We start from the raw sequence: 24,859 nt of genomic DNA on the forward strand, positions 1-24,859 counted from the left end.
CCTCCTCCACCCGGCCGCCCCGACGCCCCTCTCCGCCACCACCGCGGCCGCCTCGCCGCTCTGGCGCTTACTCCTCCACTCGGCCGCGCCGACGCCCCTCTCCTCCACCCCCGCGGCCGCCCCGCCGCTCCCGCGCCCCCTGCTCTGTTGAGGAACAATGGGTTCACTTTAGTTTTTTGTTTTTTAAGTTTACTTTAGGTTTGGTTTAGTTTAGGTTTACTTTAGTTTATTTTAGCTTTACTTCCGAGTTCTGTATTATTAATATCTGCTCTGATTTGTATATGTCGCTATGAAACTACCGCCTCGGTGATAGTGAACTAGCTCACCAGAGTTGGTCATTGTACTATAGTTGGTCACCGTGCACACAATAGTGTCCCCTTTTGACTGTACATACATAGTGTCTGCTACAATGGTCACTGTATGTGTCTAGGGCAGTGGTCACCAAGCCTAATCGCTGCTTTTATGCATGCCCTGGCCATGGCCCAGTATGCCCGGGGCCCCTTCTTGTTGTCTTTGTTGATCTGTTGCTCTATTTAGTACTAGACAAGTACTATCTTTTCTTCCTAAATCTACCCTAAATCCTATATTAAGCCATGGCGACTTGGGGCGACTAATCAAGCCAAGTCACTGACTCAAGCCAGCAAGCCATAGCCATGGCGACTTGGTTTGACTCCACGACTCAAAAACCTTGCATTTGACACAAACAATCTGTGTATAAAGAAGATAAACCATCTTAACTTGGCAAAAAATCCAGTGTACATTATTTCATTACTATAAGCTAATTTGCATCTTCTGTTACAAGTATTATGAGATATTGGATTGGCAAATGAAAGCCAAAAACATCATAAGTATACCAGGGATGTTCAGGCATGCAATCCTTAACTAGTCGAAGTACTAATGCATAAATTAAGTGTACTAGTGTTGAAACTAACAAACTGCAGTAAGTGTAGCTTATTTTTGTTCATCTTGCCCTTATTTGTAGCTTTCTATCTATTGAACTAGTAGAATCATAAAGGGATTTAGAATTTCATCTCCTAAACAACCTGCATAACTCAGGGTGCAAATGAGACTGCTCGTAGGTGGCCTGATTAAGCCCGCAAAGTCCCACACTTCTTAAGTGGGAATTCCGCAGTAGCACACTAAGCATATGTGGGTGTCCACCTACCCACATATGCCCACATCTACAAAAAGCTGATACTGACAGAAAACAATATGACAACTAGCTGTCGAATACTTAGCTACCTCAGTACAAACTAAGTACGTCAATCAAAACTGAACTAGCTCGGTAAGTTCTTTCTTATAAAATAGACCAACTTCGATAATTGGTAGTGGTAGTACCATAAGTTTATGCTCCGATTTGTCTATATAGAATTGCATTCATTTCCTCTTCTAGACATGAACCAGCTCTTGCATGGAACTGAATCTGATACTTTTGTGTAGTAAATGAGTATGTTAGCATTTCACCTGGCTTGTAATCAATTTTATTACTGCTAATGTACATATGATCAATTTGTCTATGATAAATTTGAAACATGAGCATTACAAAGTTTCATATCTATGATCAATTTGTTTTGTTGGCATATGCTTATTTTTTTAGGTTTTATTTAGCTGATGCTCATGATAAAGTTGAGTTAGAGCCAAGTTGGAGTAGATATGCATATGGTCCATTTATCAAATATGGTTCTAGGTAGCTGTGTTTATAGATATGTTTCTAGATACTAATTGGTCTCTTCTACTTCTTATCGGAGATGGGGGAGGCCGCCACCGCAGGCTGTGGTCTGCCACACCGGAGTATGACTTGGAAGGTTTCGAGTTCTTCCCGATCATACTTGAGAATTCCTCCAGGAGGCAGGTATATAAAAGGAGAGATCTCCCCTTCACCCATCTCTTTATCATAACTCTGTTGTTTGCTACATCACTCCTTGACCCATGCTGCAGAGGCTGCCTGACACTTTTATGAAGTTGCTGAACGGCCATCGGCCAAAGAATGTGAAGCTGCGATAGGCCGGCAGCGGGCTTCGCAGGCTGTGGGACATGGAGGTGGTGATCATGTCCCGCCACATGTACCTGTGTCGTGGCTGGGAGCAGTACGTCCGTGCCTATGACCTGTGGCACGGGTACTTCCTTGTCTTCAGGTACGATGGTGACGGCATGCTCACCGTGAAGGTGTTCAACACGACTATGTGCCACATGTGCTACCAGGACGATGATGATGCCAGTATGCTCTGCCTCTTCTTCCTCTACATTTGGCTTTATCTCACATCGATTGTTAAAAAACTTTGTTGCATTTGGTCAGGCAATGGGAGCAGCATCAGCGACTCTGGCTACAGCCAAAGCAGCAGCGACTCTGGCTATAACAAAAGCAGTAGAGAGGATGATGAGGAATGGAGTGGGAAAGAAGAAGAGCAGAGCGGGGATGACCTCACGATGGTGGTGGCTGACGATGGCCACACGATGGTGGTGGTTGACGATGGCCTCGCGATGGTGGCAACTGACGATGAGCTAGCGGCGGTGGTGCCTGAAGATGGACTCGGGATGGTGGTGGTGCCTGATGATGACCACGCGATGGTGGTGGAGCCAGCGATCCCACAGCTGGGGGACGACAGGACCACACCAATTGTGGTAGAGGAGTACATCCCACTGCCTCGCTGCTCTAAGCGCATCAAGATGATGAAGGAGAAGAAGAAGAAGGAGGAGGAGGAGTGAAGATCTTAAGAAAAGCTAGTCTTCTTCTAATTTGCAGATATGTTGGAAACGTGTTTTGGATATGTTGTTGGAAATCATTGTATATTGGATATGTAGTTGGAAACTTGTACTCCCTCTGTTCCTATTTACTCGTCGTGGTTTTAGTTCAAATTTGAACTAAAACCACGACGAGTAAATTGGAACGGAGGGAGTATGTTAGAAACTTATTGTTGGTATGCTTCTTGAAATTATTTTGAAATGTGTGTGTGTATATATATATATATATACGTGTGAAATTTTGTCAAATTGAATGAATTTAATAAAAAACAGGGACTATACAACCACTTTTCCGTCCGCTGGCAGACGACAAAGGTCTTTGCATCTTTGTCGCCTGCCAGCTGACGGCAAAGCACGCCGTTAACCCCTTAACGGGCCTAAGCTGCCACGTGTGCCATCCAGGCTCTTTGCCGTCTGCCAGTAGACAACAAAGGCCTTTGCATCTTTACCGTCTGGCAGCAGATGGCAAAGAGGGCTTTGTCGTAGCTTATTCAGCCAGACCTGTTGCCGTCTGTAGGCTGACGGCACAGGCCTTTGCGGTCCGCCAGGCATGCCTTTGCCATCAGCCATGGCAGGTGGCAAAGTGCCTGATTCCTGTAGTGTTTACAATAATTTTATATGATTTTGGTATGATTTGATTAGAACTAACCCAAACTGACGCTGTTTTCAGCAGAACTACCATCGTGTCATTTTTTTGTGCGGAAATAAGAGTTCTCGGAACGAGTTGAAAATTTACGGAGAATATTTTTGGAAAATATAAAAAATACTGGAAAAAAGATATCTGATACGTCTCCAATGTATCTATATTTTTTGATTATTCCATGTTGTTTTATTATCAATCTTGGATGTTTTATAATCATTTTATAGTCATTTTATATCATTTTTTGGTACTAACCTATTGACATAGTGCCAAGTGCCAATTGATGTTTTCTGCATGTTTTTTACATCGAAGGAATTCAATATCAGACGGAGTCCAAATGCCACGAAACTTTATGATGATTTTTTATGGACCAAAAGGAAGAAGTTGGGCCCTGGTTGCACCTGGGGGAGTCCCGAGGAGGGGACAACCCACTAGGGCGCGCCAGGAGGCCCAGGCGCGCCCTGGTCGGTTACCCACCTTGGGTGCCCCCTGGACCACCTCTTTGCTCTATAAATACCCCACTATTTCAGAAACCCTAGGGGAGTCGACGAAATTTTCATCCAGCCGCCACAGAGTCCAAAACCACGAGATCCAATCTAGACACCATCACGAAGGGGTTCACCACTTCCATTGGTGCCTCTCCTATGATGCGTGAGTAGTTCTTTGTAGACCTTCGGGTCCGTAGTTAGTAGCTAGATGGCTTCCTATCTCTCTCTCTCTCTCTCTTGATTATCAATACAATAGTCTCTTGGAGATCCATATGATGTAAGTCTTTTGGCGCTGTGTTTGTTGGGATCTGATGAACTTCGAGTGTATGATCAGTTATATCTTTTTATATCCATGAAAGTTATTTTAGTTCTTTGATCTCTTATATGCGTGATCTCTTAGAGCCTCGTATTTCTTCTACGATATTTGGGTTTTGTTTGGCCAACTTGATCTATTTATCTTGCAATGGGAAGAGGTGCCTAGTAGTGGGTTCGATGTTATAGTGGTTGATCCCAGTGACAGGAAGGGAACTAACACGTATGTATCATTGCTACTAAAGATAAAAACACGGGATCCATATCTGCCACTATAGATAAACTGATCTTGCCTACATCATGTCATTGTTCTTATTGCATTACTTCATTTTTCCATGAACTTAATACACTAGATGCATGCTGGATAGCGGTCGATGTGTGGAGTAATAGTAGTAGATGCAGGCAGGAGTCGGTCTACTAATCTTGGACGTGATGTCTATGTAATGATCATTTCCTGGATATCGTCATGATTATTTGAAGTTCTATCAATTGCCCAACAGTAATTTGTTCACCCACGGTTTGCTATTTTTCTCGAGAGAAGCCACTAGTGAAACCTATGCCCCCCGGGTCTTCTTTCTCATATATTTGCCTTGCGATCTACTTTTTCCTTGCGTTTATTTTCAGATCTATTAAACCAAAAATACAAAAATACCATGTGTTTGATCTCTCTCTCTCTCTCTCTCTCTCTCTCTTGTGTTCCGGATTTGGCACGATCTTGATGTACCGCGAGCTTTGCTATTATAGTTGGATCATATGGTGTTTCTCCCCCTCTACCTTCTTGTGATGAATTGAGTTTTACCTTTGAGGCTTCACTATTATTGGATTGAATACTATTATGGATTTGAGAACACTTGATGTATGTCTTGCGTGGGATACCCGTGGTGATAATGGGGTGTTCTATTGATTCACTTAATGTATGTTTTGGCACTCAACTCGCGGATTCCTGAGGTGACATTGGGGCAATCAATGTATAGGGGTTGATGCACATTTTCGTCCTTGTTTGTTTGATAGAAATCTTGGGGCACTCTTTGAAGTTCTTTGTTTGGATTGAATATTATGAATCTGAAGTTGTTTGATGCATATTGTATAATTGACCCATGGATACTTGTGGTGACATTGGAGTATCTAGGTGATATTAGGGTTAATTGATGTGTGTCATATGATGTTATTTTACTACGAACTCTACGGCTGTTTGTGACACTTATAGGAATAGCTCAATGGATTGATCGGAAAGAATAACTTTGAGGTGGTTTCGTACCCTACAAGCAATTTCATCTTATGTTCTCCACGATAGGAACTTTGGAGTGACTTTTGTCACACGTTGAGGGATTGCCCTATGATCTAATTATGCTATCATTGTTGAGAGAACTTGCACTAGTGAAAGTATGAACCCTAGGCCTTGTTTCTAAGCATTGCAATACCATTTTTCACTCACTTTTACTACTTGCTACCTTGCTGTTTTTATATTTTCAGATTACAAAAACCTATATTTACTATCCATATTACGCTTGTGTCACCATCTCTTCGCCGAACTAGTGCACCTATACAATTTACCATTGTATTGGGTGTGTTGGGGACACAAGAGGCTCTTTGTTATTTGGTTGCATGGTTGTTTGAGAGAGACCATATTCATCCTACGCCTCCCACGGATTGATAAACCTTAGTGTCGGTGTCAAAACCGGCGGATCTCGGGTAGGGGGTCCCGAACTGTGCGTCTAGGCGGATGGTAACAAGAGACAAGGGGCACGATGTTTTACCCAGGTTCAGGCCCTCTTGATGGAGGTAAAACCCTACATCATGCTTGATTGATATTGATAATGTGGGTATTACAAGAGTAGATCTACCACGAGATCAAGGAGGCTAAACCCTAGAAGCTAGCCTATGGTATGATTGTTATTCGTCCTATGGACTAAAGCCATCCGGTTTATATAGACACCGGAGAGGGCTAGGGTTACACAGAGTCGGTTACAATGGTAGGAGATCTACATATCCGTATCGCCAAGCTTGCCTTCCACGCCAAGGAAAGTCCCACCCGGACACGGGACAAAGTGTTCAATCTTGTATCTTCATAGTCTTGGAGTCCGGCCGATGATGATAGTTCGGCTATCCGGACACCCCCTAGTCCAGGACTCCCTCAGTAGCCCCCGAACCAGGCTTCAATGACGACGAGTCCGGCGCGTATATTGTCTTCGGCGTTTGCAAGGCGGGTTCTCCTCCATATTCCATGTGCTTGCCGAATAGTGTCCGGCTTCCTTGTAAATGTTGCGCTCCTTGGCTTCTACGTCCAATAATGGCCCTCTTCCACATGTCATATGAATGCGAAAAGCCAGGGTATTTTTACGTTTTACCCCCTAGCTGCACGAATAAGCCGCCTATAAGAGAGGCGAGGATCCAGATCCGAATCACACCATCCTCCTTCCGCAAGTACTCATCGAAGCGCATCTGACAAAAATCCATTCCAACATGGACAGTCGACGCGGCTCCTCCTCTCGCGCTCCCAGTCCTCAACCAGGAGATTGGAGGAGATGTTCAGTCCCGCACAGCGAGTTAGTGACGCTCCAAGCAGAGGGATACGTTCCTCCAGCCTTTATGGTTCTGGTTCGAGCCGGACTGGCCACCTACAAGGGTGGGAAGCAGGCGGAGAGCGTCCCCAATCCCTCCAAAGGAGAGCGGGTATGCTTCGTCCCCTACCTAATAAGGGGACTCGGATTTCCCATACATCCGTTTCTCCGGGGGCTCCTGGAGTTCTATGGACTCCAACTTCACCACCTCACACCTGCCTCCATCTTGCACATCGCGGGCTTTGTAGCTCTTTGCGAGCTGTTCTTGGGCATCGAGCCCCATTTTGCGCTGTGGAAGAGATTGTTTTGCCTCGTACCCCGTTCTCACGAGGGGTCGATATATCAAGTGGGCGGAGCCGAAATATGGCGCATCGCCGGGACCGGATATCTATCCGGAACCCCGAAGAAGGCGTCCGAAGACTGGCCTTCGGAATGGTTCTATATGGAAGACGCCCCGTTGCCGGATCCAGTTCGGATCGGCCTCCCGGAGTTTAGTAACGCTCCTCTGAAGAAACACTCGAGTTGGCGCCCGCGGAGCCCTCAACGGGAAGATGATAGGAGCGTCCAATATCTGATGGGCCGGATAAGGTTACTGGCCCATTCCGGATTGACCATGATTGGAGTCATGGCCACATGCATTATGCGAGGGGTGTAGCCGCTCCAATATAGGGGCCACCCCATGTGGGATTTCAACGGGGAGAATGACGCCACCCGTCATGGCCGCAGGGGGCCGGGATCGACCGCCGATCTGGTGAAGATCCTGTCCGGCTTGTACAAGGGGGAGAAGGAGGACTTCCTCCGCTTGAGTCCATTGAATGGATTCTCCATGAATAACCCTCGGAGCTAGGTAAGCGGACGTTTATATATCCGATCCGTGCTTTCAAAGTTTAGTGTTACTTTATGATTTCGACGCAGGAACTGCGCCGGGATGTGGAGGGCATACAAAGCCCGATGCCACAACCCGAGGATCCGGGAAGATCCCTTGATCTGGCCTCCGGAGAGGATCCGGACATAAAGGTGGAGCTGATTGACGGGGTGTTCCACCAACTCAGCATAGACAATGCTCTAGTCACCATTACGGCTGACTACCCCGGTTTATCTCCGGCTTCCCAGGTGAATATGACCGAAGTCCTGACACCATTACTTTTTAATGCTTATTTCTGACCACCGTATACCAACGGTGCTTCGCAGGAGGTGCCTTTGTGGCGGGAAGCCAAGCCCGTGGCGACTGACCAACCAGGGTCAGTGCAGCCCAGCAGGCGGAAGAGGAGTGCGGCGCGAATCGAAACGTCACTGCAAAGGTATGGCGCACCATTATCTTTAAGGGAAAGACTCCTGGGAGGTATATTAATGCTCATGATTCTTCCAGGAGAAAGAGCGCTCGCCGGACTGTGCCCGGAGAGGTTGCCAACCAAGCCTCCGCCAGCCAGGCTCCAACACCTGGTCCGGATGGGGAGGCGAGCGCAAGGCGCGAGCCGGATGCTCCTCCAACGGAGGATGCCGACAGGCTGTCCGCCACCAGGTCTGAGGTGGAGAGCGCCATGAATCATAGGCGCTGTCGGACAGTTCTTCGTGACGCGTGTTTCTCCCCAGAGGCGTTGAATGCCTTTAATGCGGGAGACGCGCACCTTCGTGCTGCTCAAGATGGTTTAACCAGAGCCACGGAGCAGTATGTGAAAGGCATACGAGTGAGGAATTTTAATAGTTATATATGCCAGTAGCCCCCGAGACTTAAAATAGTTAAACTAACTGATTTAAGGATCATTTGTTATGCAGGATCTTACGGAGAAGAATACCCACCTGTCCCAGGAGCTTCAAGAATGCAAGGCCCAACTTGAGGCCGCACTAGCCGCCTCCGGGGGAGCCACAGAGACCCCCTCTGGTAATACATATTTCGAAAAGATAAGTAGTTTATGAAGTGCGGCGTGTGCGTTTAGTCTGATAATAATATTGCAGAGGGTGCCGAACTAGATCCGAACAAGCAACATCTGCTGCACCAGCTGAGGGCCGGCGAGAAGGTGCTTATGAGGGTGCAGCAGGAGAGGAACAAACTCCAAGATGCCAACACCCAGCTGGGCGAAGAACTAAAAGATGTTTGGGTCCAGCTGTCTAACTCCGTAAAGGAGAATCGGCGGCTTCGTCGCGACATTTACAGTAAGTGCTTGAGCAAACTCTTTTGAAAAGAAGAGTTCAGCGAGGAAGTCGATTGACAGAAATGTGTCTGTAGGTGTGCTCACAGGTCGTCCGGCGGAGGAAATGCCTGGTTCCATGGGTGACCTTCTTCCCGAGCTGCTGCAACTGCACGAACATGTCCGACAGGCGATGAGCGGCGTCGTTCATGCCTTATGGTCATCCGTCTCCCTACCCGAGGGTCTTGGAGGGCTTGCTGAGAAGCTTCAGGGAGTACGGCAGCGCTTCCGTCTGTAGAAGATATCGGCCTGCCGTCAAGGCACCAGGGAGGCCTGGGCCATGGTGAAGACGTGGTACACGAAGGCTGATCCAAACCACATGGCCGAGGTCGGACCTGTGGGGCCCGATGGGAAGGAGATCCCTGTGAGCCTGATGTACGGCCAAGTAGAGTTGGCCGCGAAATATTCCCAACGGGACTGTAAACTAGACAGCCTGTTAGATGGGATTGAAGAGGAGTACAATCAGTCAGTTTGACGATGTAATTTAAAATGACATGTAAAATGCCTTCTAGCCGGATTGTAGATCGTTTGTCTCTGCGGACCTTTTCGCTTCAACCTCGGGACCCAACAGTCCGGAGTGTGTCCGAATACCCTCACGGTTATACAAAAACCGGGGCATGCATGGAGACCAGGCGTAGGGGTCATAAGTGCTTTATCAGACAAGTGCCCAACTAGTTATGTTATATTACATGGTTAGTAAGAAACATCTTCCAGGGAGAATAGTTCCGTTAGGGGTTCCTTTCCCTGGGAGGCATGCCCTAAAGTGCATGTCCGGACTGCGAAAAGAGCAGAAAAAGCATCTAGGGGCAGATAAATAAATAAGTAATAAATCATCTTTCAAGTCACCGACCGAATATTCCCTTAAGAACGCTAGCCTTCGGCTTCACCCAGTCTGAGGTACACATCCGGCTGACTCGGCAGTAACAATCGCAGAGGTGTTCCCTTTACCTCCTAGCCGAACAATCGGGAACGTAGGGGTAAGCACAGGAGCCAGGCAACCCAGCTTGGCCAAAACTTAAGTCATATTGATGCATATAATGGTGAGTAAAAGGTACATGCGGAAGTATGACACATGTGTTGGGCATGAAGCCCGTATAAATAAGCTTCTGTTAAAGAAGCCCCCAGGTATAACGAGTGCGAGTAGCACATCAAGTGTATGCGAATGATGCGCAGATCAGCCCTCAAAGGCTTTTACTGAAAGAGGGAGGAAAACAAAAGACAGCGAAAAAATATGAAAGGTGGACGGAGGAAGGAGACGAACTCTGAGTCCGGCGCTAGGCGTAGAATCTTCAGAGACGGGCTGCGTTCCATGGGTTCGGCTCAAGTCAGTTGTCAGATGCTTTGCATAGACGGTATGCACCGCCGGTAAGGACTTGGTCGATGATGAAGGGACCTTCCCATTTGGGCTTAAGTTTTTCCTTTTTCTTGTCCGGCAGGCGTAGAACTAGCTCGCCAACATTGTAAGTTTTGGCCCGTACTTCCCTGCTTTGATATCTTCGAGGCTACTGCTGATAGAATGCAGAACGGGATTTTGCCACGTCGCACTCTTCCTCTAAGGCGTCCAAACTGTCCTGCCGATCCAACTCGGCTTCTCTTTCTTCGTACATGCGCACGCGAGGTGAGTCATGAATTATATCGCAGGGCAAAACTGCCTCTGCGCCGTATACCATAAAAAATGGTGTGAATCCGGTAGTGCGGTTTGGCGTGGTCCGCAGCCCCCAGAGTACGGAGTCGAGCTCCTCTACCCAGTGCGTGTTAGATTCCGTGAGGGACCGCACTAATCTGGGTTTAATGCCGCTCATGATTAGACCATTTGCTCGTTCGACTTGACCGTTAGTTTGAGGGTGATAGACTGAAGCGTAGTCGAGCTTGATGCCCATGTTTTTGCACCAGAGTTTAACCTCGACGATCGTGAAATTCGTGCCGTTATCAGTGATGATGCTGTGGGGGACGCCAAAATGGTGTACTACCCCGGATATGAAAGTCTATCATGGGTCCGGATTCTGCCGTTTTAACTTGCTTGGCCTCTATCCATTTGGTGAATTTGTCCACCATGACCAATAAGTATTTTTGCTTGTGGGTTCCCCCTTTAAGGGGTCCAACCATGTCAAGCTCCCAGACCGCGAACGGCCAAGTGATGGGTATAGTTTTGAGGGCGGTGGGTGGCATGTGGCTTTGATTAGCAAAGAGCTGGCAACCGACGCATCGTTGGATTAAGTCCTGAGCATCTGCCCGGGCTGTCGGCCAATAAAATCCTGTACGGAAGGCCTTGCCTACAAGGGCCCGGGCTGCGGCATGGTGCCCGCCGAGTCCGGCGTGAATTTCAGCCAGGAGATTCCGCCCTTCCTCTTCGTAGATACACCTTTGAAGGACTCCGGTTGTGCTTTTCTTATAAAGTTCTCCCTCATGGACCTTGTAGGCTTTAGATCGCCGAACTATGCAGCGGGCCTCATTTTGGTCTTCGGGAAGTTCCTGCCTAATTAAGTAGGCTAGGAATGGTTCCGTCCACGGGGCAATTACTGCCATTATTTCATGGGCTGAAGGTGTTATTTCATTGGCTGAGCCACCGATTGTGTCAGAATGTTCCGTGTTGGGTGGTGCAGTTGGTTCCAGGTTGTTATTTCCTGACTCCTCTTCCCATAATACGGATGGCTTAAAGAGCCGCTCCAGGAAGATGTTTGGAGGGACGGCGTCGCGTTTTGCGCCGATGCGTGCCAACATGTCTGCTGCCTGGTTATTATCCCGAGCTACATGGTGGAATTCGAGTCCTTCGAACCGATCTGACATTTTTAGGACGACATTATGGTAGGCTGCCATTTTCGGATCCTTGGCGTCAAAGTCTCCATTTACTTGGGATATTGCGAGGTTTGAATCCCCGCGCACCTCTAGGCGTTGAATACCCATGGAGATTGCCATCCGAAGGCCATGTAGAATGGCCTCGTATTCGGCTGCGTTGTTGGAGTCCGTGTACATTATTTGAAGTACGTATTGGACTATGTCTCCGGTTGGGGATGTCAAGACGACGCCAGCCCCCAAGTCGGCAAACATTTTGGAGCCGTCGAAATGCATGATCCAATTGGAGTATGCGCCGTACTCTTTAGGGAGTTCGGCTTCGGTCCATTCGGCGATGAAGTCAGCCAAAACTTGCGACTTTATAGCTCTCCGTGGTTTGTAGGTTATGTCAAATGGTAAGAGCTCAATGGCCCATTTTGCAATCCTACCCGTCGCGTCACGGTTGTTTATAATGTCGTTGAGAGGTACTTCGGAGGCCACTGTTATGGAACACTCTTGAAAGTAGTGTCACAGCTTCCGGGATGCCATGAACACCGCGTACACTATCTTTTGATAATGTGGGTACCGGGACTTGCATGGAGTTAAGACAGTGGATACGTAGTACACTGGTTTTTGAAGAGGGAATTTGTGCCCTTCTGTTTCTCGTTCGACGATGAGTACCGCGCTGACAACTTGATGTGTTGCCGCGATATATAATAACATAGGTTCGCCCAGGTTGGGCGCGGCCAGGATCGGATTTGTTGCCAATATGGCCTTAATTTCTTTGAGTCCGGCCGTGGCGGCATCCGTCCATTCGAAGTGTTCGGTGCACCGGAGGAGGCGATAGAGGGGCAGTGCCTTTTCTCCCAAACGGGAGATGAAGCGGCTTAGAGCCGCCACGCATCCAGTTAGTTCTTGTATTTGTTTGAGGTCTTTTGGGATATTCAATTGTGACAGAGCTCGGATCTTGGCTGGGTTTGCTTCAGTTCCTCTACCGGATACAATGAAGCCCAGGAGCTTTCCGGCTGGTACGCCGAAAACACATTTTTCCGGGTTGAGCTTAATGTCATATGCTCGGAGGTTGTCGAATGTAAGCCTCAAATCGTCTACTAGAGTTTCGACGTGTTTGGTCTGAACGACCACATCGTCTACGTATGCCTCCACTGTTTTGCCTATCTGGGTAGCCAGACATGTCTGAATCATGCGCTGATATGTTGCGCCGGCATTTTTGAGTCCGAAGGGCATTGTGTTGAAGCAGAATGGTCCGTATGGAGTAATGAATGCCGTTGCGGCCTGGTCTGTTTCCGCCATCTTGATTTGATGGTATCCGGAGTATGCATCGAGGAAGCACAATGAATCGTGCCCTGCAGTAGCATCGATGATTTGGTCGATGCGGGGGAGGGGGAAAGGATCCTTTGGACATGCCTTGTTAAGGTCTTTGAAATCGACACAAAGGCGCCAGGATTTGTCCTTTTTTGGTACCATTACCAGGCTTGCTAGCCAGTCCGGATGTTTTATATCTCTGATGAATCTGGCTTCTAAGAGTTTGGCTAGCTCCTCTCCCATTGCCTGTCTTTTGGGTTCGGAAAATCGCCGAAGAGCCTGTTTGACTGGCTTGAATCCTTTTAGGATATTTAGGCTGTGTTCTGCCAGGCTGCGTGGGATTCCTGGCATATCTGAAGGGTGCCAGGCAAAAATGTCCCAGTTTTCCCGAAGGAATTCTCGTAGTGCGACTTCTACATCAGGGTTTAATTATGTCCCAATGGAGGCCGTCTTTGTGGGGTCTGTTGGATGGACCTGGAATTTGACTATTTCGTTTGCTGGTTTAAAAGAGGTGGACTTAGATCTCTTAACGAGTATCACATCGTCCCTATTCACCGTGGAGCGCAGCGCAGTGAGTTCCTCTGCCGCTAGGGCTTCGGATAGTGCCTCTAGGGCTAGTGCGGCTGTCTTATTTTCAGCGCGGGGTGCTATATCTGGATCACTGACAAGAGTGATGATTCCATTGGGCCCGGGCATTTTAAGCTTCATGTACCTGTAATGGGGTATAGCTTGTAAAATTGTGAATGCCTCTCGCCCTAACAAGGCGTGATATCCGCTGCCGAACGGGGCCACTTGGAACGTGACCTCCTCGGACCTGTAATTGTCCGGTGAGCCGAACACTACATCTAGTGTGATTTTTTTTGTGCAGCGTACTTCCCGACTAGGGATTATTCCTCTAAAGGTTGTGCTTCTTTGCTCAATGCGGCTCCAGTCTATTTCGATTTTTTGGAGGGTTTCCTCGTAGATGAGGTTTAATCCGCTGCCACCATCCATGAGTACCTTGGTAAGACGAAAGCCGTCCACTATCGGACTGAGGACCAATGCGGCTGGTGCTCGGGCTGTTCGGAATTTAGGTTCATCGCTGGCATTGAAGGTGATAGCCGTGTTGCTCCATGGATTTGTTGTTGCTACTTGGTAGACTTCGGCGAGGCTGTGGATTGTTCATTTCTGCATATTATTTGATGCGAAAGTCTCGAAGACTGTTAATACCGTACTGGTACTGTTGGGCTGGTTACCCGGGGCTAGAAAGCCTTCGCCACTTTTGGCCACCTGCCGTAGTATCCAACATGCTCGAAGGCTATGTGTTGGAGTGGCGCCCTCTGTACTATGGATTTTACAGGGTTCGTTGAGCCATCCCTCCAGTACGGTTCCGTGCCCTTTAGGGTTTTTTTGCTTTTTGGTTTTTGACCCAGGTGCTTGAGTATGACGCACCCTTTTATTTTGAACTAGGGTTATGTTCAGGGCCGGATTGTCTCAAAACCTGGTTTCGGTTTTCCAGGCACTCTCCATCGCACAATATTTTTGTACTATGGTTGCCAAGTCGGCGAAGCGTGTAACTTCGCGACGACTTATGGCGTTCATGATTCCCTTGTCCGTGCAATTGTTGCAGAAAATTGAGATTGCGCTTTCCTCACGGCGGTGCTTTATCCTGTCCATAACCAGGAGGAATCTGGCCCAGTAATGATGTACTGTTTCATCGGGCTCTTGCCGTATTTGAGATAGATCGTTATATTTGGGTGGGCGGGCGGAATTAAATTCGGAATCCTGCCCAATCTGAGGCTCAAAGGCTGAGAAGTTTCCGGATTTGGAAGCTTGGATTGCTGGATGTTATCCAACAAATCTGGTCCGACGCCTGACTTTAGGTTCAGCACTTGATTGACATCCGTCCCTTCGCGGGAATCCGACATGGAGGGATCGGGAATCCGGACATAACTGGTCTTTAACATAGAAGAAGAGTCACCGCGTTGTTCCTCTACCACAGTAACGTGGTGGGTAGCCTGGGGAGAGTTAATTTCTCTCAGATCGATTTTAAGCCCAATCTGATCGTAGTCTGTATCAACTCCCAGGGCGGCGATGCGATCCAAGAGCTCATTTACGGAGGAGATCTCCATCGGATCTAGCTGCTCGGCGAATTCCGAGTTGACGTGAAGATCGCTTTTGATGACCTGAGAGGTCATTGTCGGAGCGGTGGCCGAATAGGCGGTCATAAGAAAACCACCAAGCCAGATAGTTTGACCGGTGGCCAAAGCTCCCTTGGCGACGGCGCCGTCTTTAAATACGGGAAAAGGCATCCCTCCTGATTGCAACGACACATAGGAACTCTCAATGAAAGCACCAATGTCGGTGTCAAAACCGGCGGATCTCGGGTAGGGGGTCCCGTACTGTGCGTCTAGGCGGATGGTAATAGGAGACAAGGTACACGATGTTTTACCCAGGTTCGGGCCCTCTTGATGGAGGTAAAACCCTACGTCCTGCTTGATTGATATTGATGATGTGGGTATTACAAGAGTAGATCTACCATGAGATCAAGGAGGCTAAACCCTAGAAGCTAGCCTATGGTATGATTGTTATTCGTCCTATGGACTAAAGCCATCCGGTTTATATAGACACCGGAGAGGGCTAGGGTTACACAGAGTCGGTTACAATGGTAGGAGATCTACATATCCGTATCGCCAAGCTTGCCTTCCACGCCAAGGAAAGTCCCATCCGGACACGGGACGAAGTCTTCAATCTTGTATCTTCATAGTCTTGGAGTCCGGCCGATGATGATAGTTCGGCTATCCGGACACCCCCTAGTCCAGGACTCCCTCACTTAGGTCATTCACTTGAGGGAAATTTGCTACTATCCTACAAAACTCTGCGCTTGGAGGCCCAACACGAGTCTACAAGAAGAAGGTTGCATAGTAGACATCAATAGCCGTGTCCACGGTAATGGACGCTCGGAGTTGTATCTCGGTCTATTACAGCTAGAAATGGATACTTTAGATATGTGATGGATATGATGGCTCCGGGATTGCTTTCTCACAGGGAGTCGAGGAAGGATCTCTGGGCGTTAATGCTACAACATGTTTGTTACTTATAAAATGTTATTCTTTACTCTCCTGAATGCTGCAAGATGCTTGAAGATGCTAGTCTTTGATAGGCTAGGCCTTCCTTCTATTCTGGCATATCTGCAGTTCAGTCCACATATATAGCTTAGTATAGATCTAATGTCAGTCCTGCAGGTACTTTGGATGAGTACTCATGGTTGCTTTGCTACCTCTTTTTCCCCTATACCCGGTTGCTTCGATCAGATGGTGGATTCCAGGAGCCAAATACCACCGCCGACGGCTGCTACTACCCCGAGGATGCCTACTACTACATGGAGATCGCCGTCGACTAGGAGTAGTTAGGAGGTCCCAGGTAGGAGGCCTTGCCTTTTTGATATGTATGGTGTTTGTGCTTGCCTTCTTAAGGCATTCTTGTCTAACTTATGTGTGTACTCAGATATTGTTGCCTCCGCCAACTCTTGTGCTTCGAGCTTCTGTATTCGATCCCTCGAGGCCCCTGGCTTGTAATATGAAGCTTGTATTATTTTATTTGTGTCTAGAGTTGTGTTGTGATATCTTCCCATGAGTCCCTGATCTTGATCGTACACATTTGCATGTATGATTAGTGTACGATTGAATTTAGGGCGTCACAAGTTGGTATGAGAGCTGACTGCCTATAGGAAATCCTCTTTCCAACTCCTTGACCGAAGTTGAGTCTAGTCTTTGAAAAACATGTTTTACTAACATGGTTGTGTGGCTTACGGGCCCACATCACCAATGGGTGGTATTAGGGTATTTTATTCCTCGTCTATACTTGGGACTCTAATCTCTCTTCTATTCGGGTTAATTGATTTTGCTAACTCTAACATTAGTATCTTGTGATCACATCCACCCGGAGATTTCTATTACGCCTTTCTTGAGTTGGGAATCATGATCTGCTTCACGGTGTTCATGGGCCGTAGGATCCTTTTATCGAGGGCACCATGAGTTGTCCCCTGTAGATTCCTCGCTCGAGTCGTTTTCTCCGACTTTGATGTAGCCTTTGCAATGTCTAGTTGTTGTATCCCTCCACCGCCTGCCTGCGCGCCACCTAGTGGTCTAGCTGCATGTGTTTCCGAACTCATGCTGCCATTTTTATAGAACTCTGCGCAATGGATCTGTATGTCTTCATTGACTACTATGATGTACCTATCGCACTTCTTTCTTTGTGCTTGCTACCTCATAATTGAATAATTGTCTCTACAATTGCTCAATGCTAAACTGCCCCTGTTACCTTCTACCAGGATGGTTAGACCCGTTGGTCGTGGCCGTGGTGGCAACAATCCACCCCGCCTGAATTCATGGTCGAAATGATACATCAGTTTGAGCCGAATCACCAATTCATGGAAGGAATGATGGCTCAGTTTCTGCGCCTTGATATGAATCAGCATCCAGCCCTAGTGACACCGCAAGACTTTGCACTCAACTCAGCCACTTGATGCTGATGACTGGCTCCGTGACGTCACCTTCGAGCTAGAGCGTGTTGATGTAGCCCCTACCAGCTATGTCACCTTCACGGCATATTATCTGAAGGGTCCCGCAGCTCAATGGTGGTATGATATGTCTCCAACGTATCTATAATTTATGAAGTATTCATGCCATGTTTACAATAATTTTATATGGTTTTGGTATGATATGATTAGAACTAACTCGACCGCTGTTTTTAGCAGAACTACCGTGGTGTCATTTTTTTGTGCAGAAATAAAAGTTCTCAAAATGGGCTGAAAATTGACGATGATTTTCTATGGACCAAAAGAGACCCCCGAAGCACCGAAGCTGGGCCAGGAAGTGACTGAGGAGGCCACATTCCTAGGGGGCGCGCCCCGGCTTGTGGGCCCCTCAGGCACCCCCTTGATGTGAGACTGACGCAAAAAATTCCTATAAATACCAAATCCCCGAAAAGAACCCTAGATCAGAAGTTTCACCGTTGAAAGCCTTTGTAGCCACGAAAAACCAATAGGGCCCCTGTTTTGGCACCCTACCGAAGGAGGCAATCATCACCAGAGGCCATCTTCATCATCCCGGCGGTCTCCATGACAAGGAGGGAGTAGTTCACCCTCGGGGCTGAGGGTATGTACCAATAGCTATGTGCTTGATCTCTCTCTCTCTCTCTCTCTCTCTCTCTCTCTCTCTCTCTCGTTCTTGATTTGGCATGATCTTGATGTACCACAAGCTTTGTTAATATATTTGGATCTTATGGTGTTCTTTCCTCTCAACCTTCTTGTGATGAATTGGGTCTTCCTCTTTGAGGTTTTGTTATGTTGGTTTGAATATTGGATTTGAGAACACTTGGTGTATGCCTGGCATATGGATAAGCGTGGTGACAATAGGGGTATTATATTGATTCACTTGATGTGTGTTTTGGCACTCAACTCGTAGATTCCCGAGGTGACATTTGGGTAATCTATGCATAGGGGTTGATGCATAGTTTTGTCCTATGTTCTCCGATAGAAACTTTGGAGTGATTCTTTGTTGCATGTTGAGGGATTGTTATATGATCCATTTATGTTATCATTGTTGAGAGATTTTGCACTAGTGAAAGTATGAACCCTAGGCCTTGTTTTCAAGCATTGCAATACCATTTTTGCTCACTTTTGTTACTAGTTACCTTGCTATTTTTACATTTTCAGATTACAAAAACCTATATCTACCATCCATATTACACTTGTATCACCATATCTTCGCCAAACTAGTGCACCTATAAAATTTACCATTGTATTGAGTGTGTTGGGGGACACAAGAGACTCTTTGTTGTTTGGTTGCAAGGTTGTTTGAGAGATACCATCTTCATCCTATGCCTCCCACGGATTGATAAACCTCAGGTCATCCACTTGAGGGAAAATTGCTACTGTCCTACAAAACTCTGTGCTTGGAGGCCCAACACGAGTCTACAAGAAGAAGGTTGCGTAGTAGACATCAAGATCTTTTATGGCACCGTTGCCGGGGAGGTGAGTGCTTGAAGGTATATCTTTATATCTTGCAGTTGAATCTTTTAGTTTCTTGTTTTATCACTAGTTTGGTTTATAAAAGAAAACTACAAAAAATGGAACTAGGGTTGCCACATATAATTCATCTTTATAATGTATTTCTTGAAATGATGGATCAAAGAATTGTGCCAAAGTGTTAGAAGAAGAATTCAATAAAATGTTTGCCATAAAATCTTTGAATAATGAGCATGATTGCAATGTTGTTAATATACTTTCTTTGAATATCCGTGATGCAAATGATATGCAAAGCCATAAGCTTGGGGATGCTATGTTTGGTGAAGATGGTATTTTTAGTCCCCCAAGTTTTGATTTGCAAACTTCGTATGATGATTGCATGCCTCCTATTTTTGATGATTACAATGATCAAAGTGGGTTTGGAAGAGTGTCAACTCTAGGTAATTTTGATCCCACTATTTTGGAGGGTGTTAAATCTTATTGTAATAATTATGAAAGTGGATTTGAAGAGGTCGTGACTTTATTTAATGATGAATCCACTATTTTGGAAGAGGTTTCAATTGATTATGACAACAAAGTTTCTATCTATGATGATTATGGTGATGGCATGTATTCTATATTGAATAATGATAACCATGAAACTTGTCATCATGATTTTTATTTTCAATCACATGATAGTTATTTTGTTGAGTTTGCTCCCACTACTATTCATGAGAACAAATTTGCTTATGTGGAGAGTAGTAAAATTTCTATGCTTGTGGATTATGAAAAAAATGCTTTATGTGATAGTTATATTGTTGAATTCATTCATGATGTGACTGAAAATTATTATGAGAGAGGAACATATGCTTGTAGGTATTACAATAATATGAACTTTCCTCTCTATGTGTTGAAAATCTTGAAGTTATGCTTGTTTTGCCTTCGTCGACATTGATGACTTCCTGATTAAGATAGGACTGCATCAGGGGTCAGCTTTGAGCCCTTATATTTTTGCATTGGTGATGGATGAGGTCACAAGGGATCTACAAGGAGATATCCCATGGTGTATGCTCTTTGCAGATGATGTGGTGCTAGTTGACGATAGTCGGACGGGGGTAAATAGGAAATTAGAGTTATGGAGGCAAACCTTGGAATCGAAAGGGTTTAGGCTTAGTAGAACTAAAACCGAGTACATGATGTGCGGTTTCGTTACTACTAGGTGTGAGGAGGAGGAGGTTAGCCTTGATGGCCAGGTGGTAGCCCAGAAGGACACCTTTCGGTATTTGGGGTCAATGCTGCAGGAGGATGGGGGTATTGACGAAGATGTGAACCATCGAATCAACGCCGGATGGATGAAGTGGCGCCAAGCTTCTGGCATTCTCTATGACAAGAGAGTGCCACAAAAGCTAAAAGGCAAGTTCTACAGGACGGCGGTTCGACCCGCAATGTTGTATGGCACTGAGTGTTGGTCGACTAAAAGGCGACATGTTCAACAGTTAGGTGTGGCGGAGATGCGTATGTCAAGAAGGATGTGTGGCCACATGAGGAAGGATCGAGTCCGGAATGATGATATACGATATAGAGTTGGGGTAGCACCAATTGAAGAGAAGCTTGTCCAACATCGTCTGAGATGGTTTGGGCATATTTAGTGTAGGCCTCCAGAAGCTCCAGTGCAAAGTGGATGGCTAAAGTGTGCGGAGAATGTCAAGAGAGGGCGGGGTAGACCGAATTTGACATTGGAGGAGTCTGTTAAGAGAGACCTGAAGGATTGGAATATCACCAAAGAGCTAGCTATGGACAGGGGTGCGTGGAATCTTGCTATCCATGTGCCAGAGCCATGAGTTGGTTGTGAGATCTTATGGGTTTCACCTCTAGCCTACCCCAACTTGTTTGGGACTAAAGGCTTTGTTGTTGTTGTTGTTGTATGCTTGTTTTGCCTTCCTATGCTAGTTGATTCTTGTTCCCATAAATTGCTTTCTCACAAATCCCTATGCATAGGAAGTGGGTTAGACTTAAATGTGCTTGTCATGTGATTGTAGGGTACAATAGGAATTGTGTGAGGGCAATTATGAATCTTGTCTTGACAGCAGCAAAGTGAATGATTTGTCTTTATCATACTAACCCATCTCACGAAGTTTCGTTAAGTTTTGTGTCATTGAAGTTTTCAAGTTTTGGGTGAGATATCTATATGGGGAGAATAAGGAGTGTCAACACCCTAAGCTTGGGGATGCCTGATGACCCACAAGTGTATGGGATCTATCGTAGTCCTTTCGATAAGTAAGAGTGTTGAACCCAACGAGGATCAGAAGGAAATGACAAGCGGTTTTCAGTAAGGTATTCTCTGCAAGCACTGAAATTATCGGTAACAAATAGTTTTGTGATAAGGTAATTTGTTACGGGTAACAAGCAATGAAAGTAAATAAGGTGCAGCAAGATGGCCCAATCCTTTTTGTAGCAAAGGACAAGCCTGGACAAGTTCTTATATAGAGAAAAGCACTCCCGAGGACACATGGGAATTATTGTCAAGCTAGTTTTCATCACGCTCATATGATTCGCGTTCGTTACTTTGATAATTTGATATGTGGGTGTACCGGTGCTTGGGTACTGCCCTTTCTTGGACAATCATCCCACTTATGATTAACCCCTATTGCAAGCATCCGCAAGTACAAAAGACGTATTAAGGTAAACCTAACCATAGCATGAAACATATGGATCCAAATCAGCCCCTTACGAAGCAACACATAAACTATGGTTTAAACTTCTGTCATTCTAGCAACCCATCATCTACTTATTACTTCCCAATGCCTTCCTCTGGGCCCAAACAATGGTGAAGTGTCATGTAGTCGACGTTCATATAACATCACTAGAGGAAAGACAACATACATCTCATCAAAATATCGAACGAATACCAAATTCACATGACTACTTATAACAAGACTTCTCCCATGTCCTCAGAAACAAACGTAACTACTCACAAATCATATTCATGTTCATAATCAGAGGGGTATTAATGTGCATATAGGATCTGAACATATGATCTTCCACCAAATAAACCAACTAGCATCAACTACAAGGAGTAATCAACACTACTAGCAACCCGCATGTACCAATCTGAGGTTTTGGGACAAAGATTGGATACAAGAGATGAACTAGGGTTTGAGAGGAGATGGTGCTGGTGGATATGTTTATGGAGATTGACCCCCTCCCGATGAGAGGATCGATGGTGATGATTTCCCCCTCCCGGAGGGAAGTTTCCCCGGCAAAACAGCTCCGCTGGAGCCCTAGATTGGTTCCGCCAAGGTTCCGCCTCGTGGTGGCGGTGTTTCGTCCCGAAAGCTTGCTTATGATTTTTTCCAAGTTGAAAGATTTCATATAGTAGAAGATGGGCACCGGAGGGCTGCCAGGTGACCCACGAGGCAGGGGGCGCGCCCAGGGGTGTAGGGCGCGCCCCCACCCCCATGGATGGTGGGTGGCCCCCCTCTGGTATTTCTCCCACTCAGTATTTTTTTATTAATTCCAAAAAATGACTTTCATGGAGTTTCAGGACTTTTGGAGTTGTGCAGAATAGGTCTCTAATATTTGCTCCTTTTCCTGCCCAGAATCCCAGCTGCTAGCATTCTCCCTCTTTATGTAAACCTTGTAAAATAAGAGAGAATAGGCATAAGTATTGTGACATAACGTGTAATAACAACCCATAATGCAATAAATATTGATATAAAAGCATGATGCAAAATGGACATATCAACTCCCCCAAGCTTAGACCTCGCTTGTCCTCAAACGGAAGCCGATAATGAAAAATATGTCCACATGTTTAGAGATAGAGGTGTCGATAAAATAGAATACGGACATGAGGGCATCATGATCATTCTTATAATAACAACATATATAAATTTTGTCATATGATTTCTTATGCTCAAGTAAAAATCTATTCACAATGTCAAGTATGAATCATAAACTTCATTGAGAACCAATAAACTATGATCTGAGTCATTGAAGCAATTGCAATTTATCATAACATCGGAAAGAGTCAATATAAGAGCTTTTCAGCAAGTCCACATACTCAACTATCATTTAGTCTTTCACAATTGCTAACACTCACGCAATACTTGTAGGTATGAAGTTTTAATCAGACACAGAGAAAGATAGGGGCTTATAGTGTTGCCTCCCAACCTTTTACCTCAAGGGTAATGTCAACAACAATAGTTCATGCTAACTTACATCCAATTGGATATATATATATATATCAGGATCTTTCCAACAGGAGGTGCTCGCCAAAGGATAAAATATAAAAAGGAAAGGTGAAGATCACCATGACTCTTACATAAGGTATAAGACAGAAGTAAAAGATAGGCCCTTTGCGGAGGGAAGCATAGGTTGTCATTTGCCTTTATGGTTGGATGCACGAAATATTAATGAAAAAGAACATCACTTTATATTGCCACTTGTGATATAGACCTTTATTATGCAGTCTGTCGCTTTTATTGCTTCCATATCACAAGATCGTATAAAGCTTATTTTCTCCACACTAATAAGTCATACATATTTAGAGAGCAATTTTTATTGCATACAACATGAAAACTTACTTGAAGGATCTTACTCAATCCATAGGTAGATATGGTGGAATCTCATGGCACAACTGGGTTTAAGGATATTTGGAAGCACAAGTAGTATCTCTACTTGGTGCAAGGAATTTGGCTAGCATGAGGGGGAAAGGTAAGCTCAACATGTTGGATGATCCATGACAATATACTTTAATTCAGATATGAGATGTAGTGACCAGACCTCAAACAGTCCGATCTCTGTGCATCAGTGTCATCCCTGGATCACTAATGCTGACACGCACAATACTTGAAGGATTTATAACAGAGTAGCAATCACACACTTATTACATCGAATGTCTCCAAAGAGAAACTTATTACAATAAATATGGCTTAAGGCCATCTAATAACGATAACAGCGGAAGGCTTGGAAGATAAGTGAGTCCATCAACTCCAATGGCATCACTGAGTATAGAACCACGATCCTAAAGCATCTTACTCGTCGTCTGAAAAGTCTGCAACATGAACGTTGCAGCCCGAAAACGGGTTAGCAAATGGAATATGCTGGCAAAGTAACACATAGAGAAAAATGAAAGAGTAAAACTATACTACATGCATATATGGCTTGGTGGATAGCTCTATGGTTACAATTTATGCGTAAAGCCAGTTTTTCCCTACTACAAAGGAATAAATTATTTAACTATCATGGTGGTTGTTAAACATTGAGAATGGTTGACAGCATCCTCAATCCCAATTAAGAATCATAATTAAACAAACCCAACAATATTAATTAAAGTAACATGATGAGATTCACACGATAATCCAGGTACTAGATACTCAAGATGTCCATAACCAGGGACACAGCTAATCATGATTATTTTATACACTCTGCAGAGGTTGCGCACTTTTCCCCACATGACTCGATCTCATCCGTTGGTTTTCTCGCACTACATGGTGTTTGAGAAACGAATGACCGAGACATAGTCTTTCAGAAGTGCTAGCACCTTACGATGGGTAGACCGGTACACCTACTTTCCCCTACATCTGCTAGTCTACCAGTGTAAGAGTTCGCACGACTTAGTCAACTGTGCTAGAGCCCATAATAGCATGTGGATGCACACGGAAGTTTCTAGCATGAATAATCTTATGATCCCTTTGAGCCTGGGTGGCGGTCCATAAAAAAATAGGCAATCCTGGTCTACCCAGGTGCCTAGACAGGCAATCCTGGAATAACCAGGTACCTCAATCCACCCAGATGTGTATTAATGTTGCCACCTTAAATAAACCATTAATTAACAATCTCAC

This window comes from Triticum dicoccoides, chromosome 4B, assembly GCF_002162155.2.
Source record: "Triticum dicoccoides isolate Atlit2015 ecotype Zavitan chromosome 4B, WEW_v2.0, whole genome shotgun sequence".
Classification (NCBI taxonomy): Eukaryota; Viridiplantae; Streptophyta; class Magnoliopsida; order Poales; family Poaceae; genus Triticum; species Triticum dicoccoides.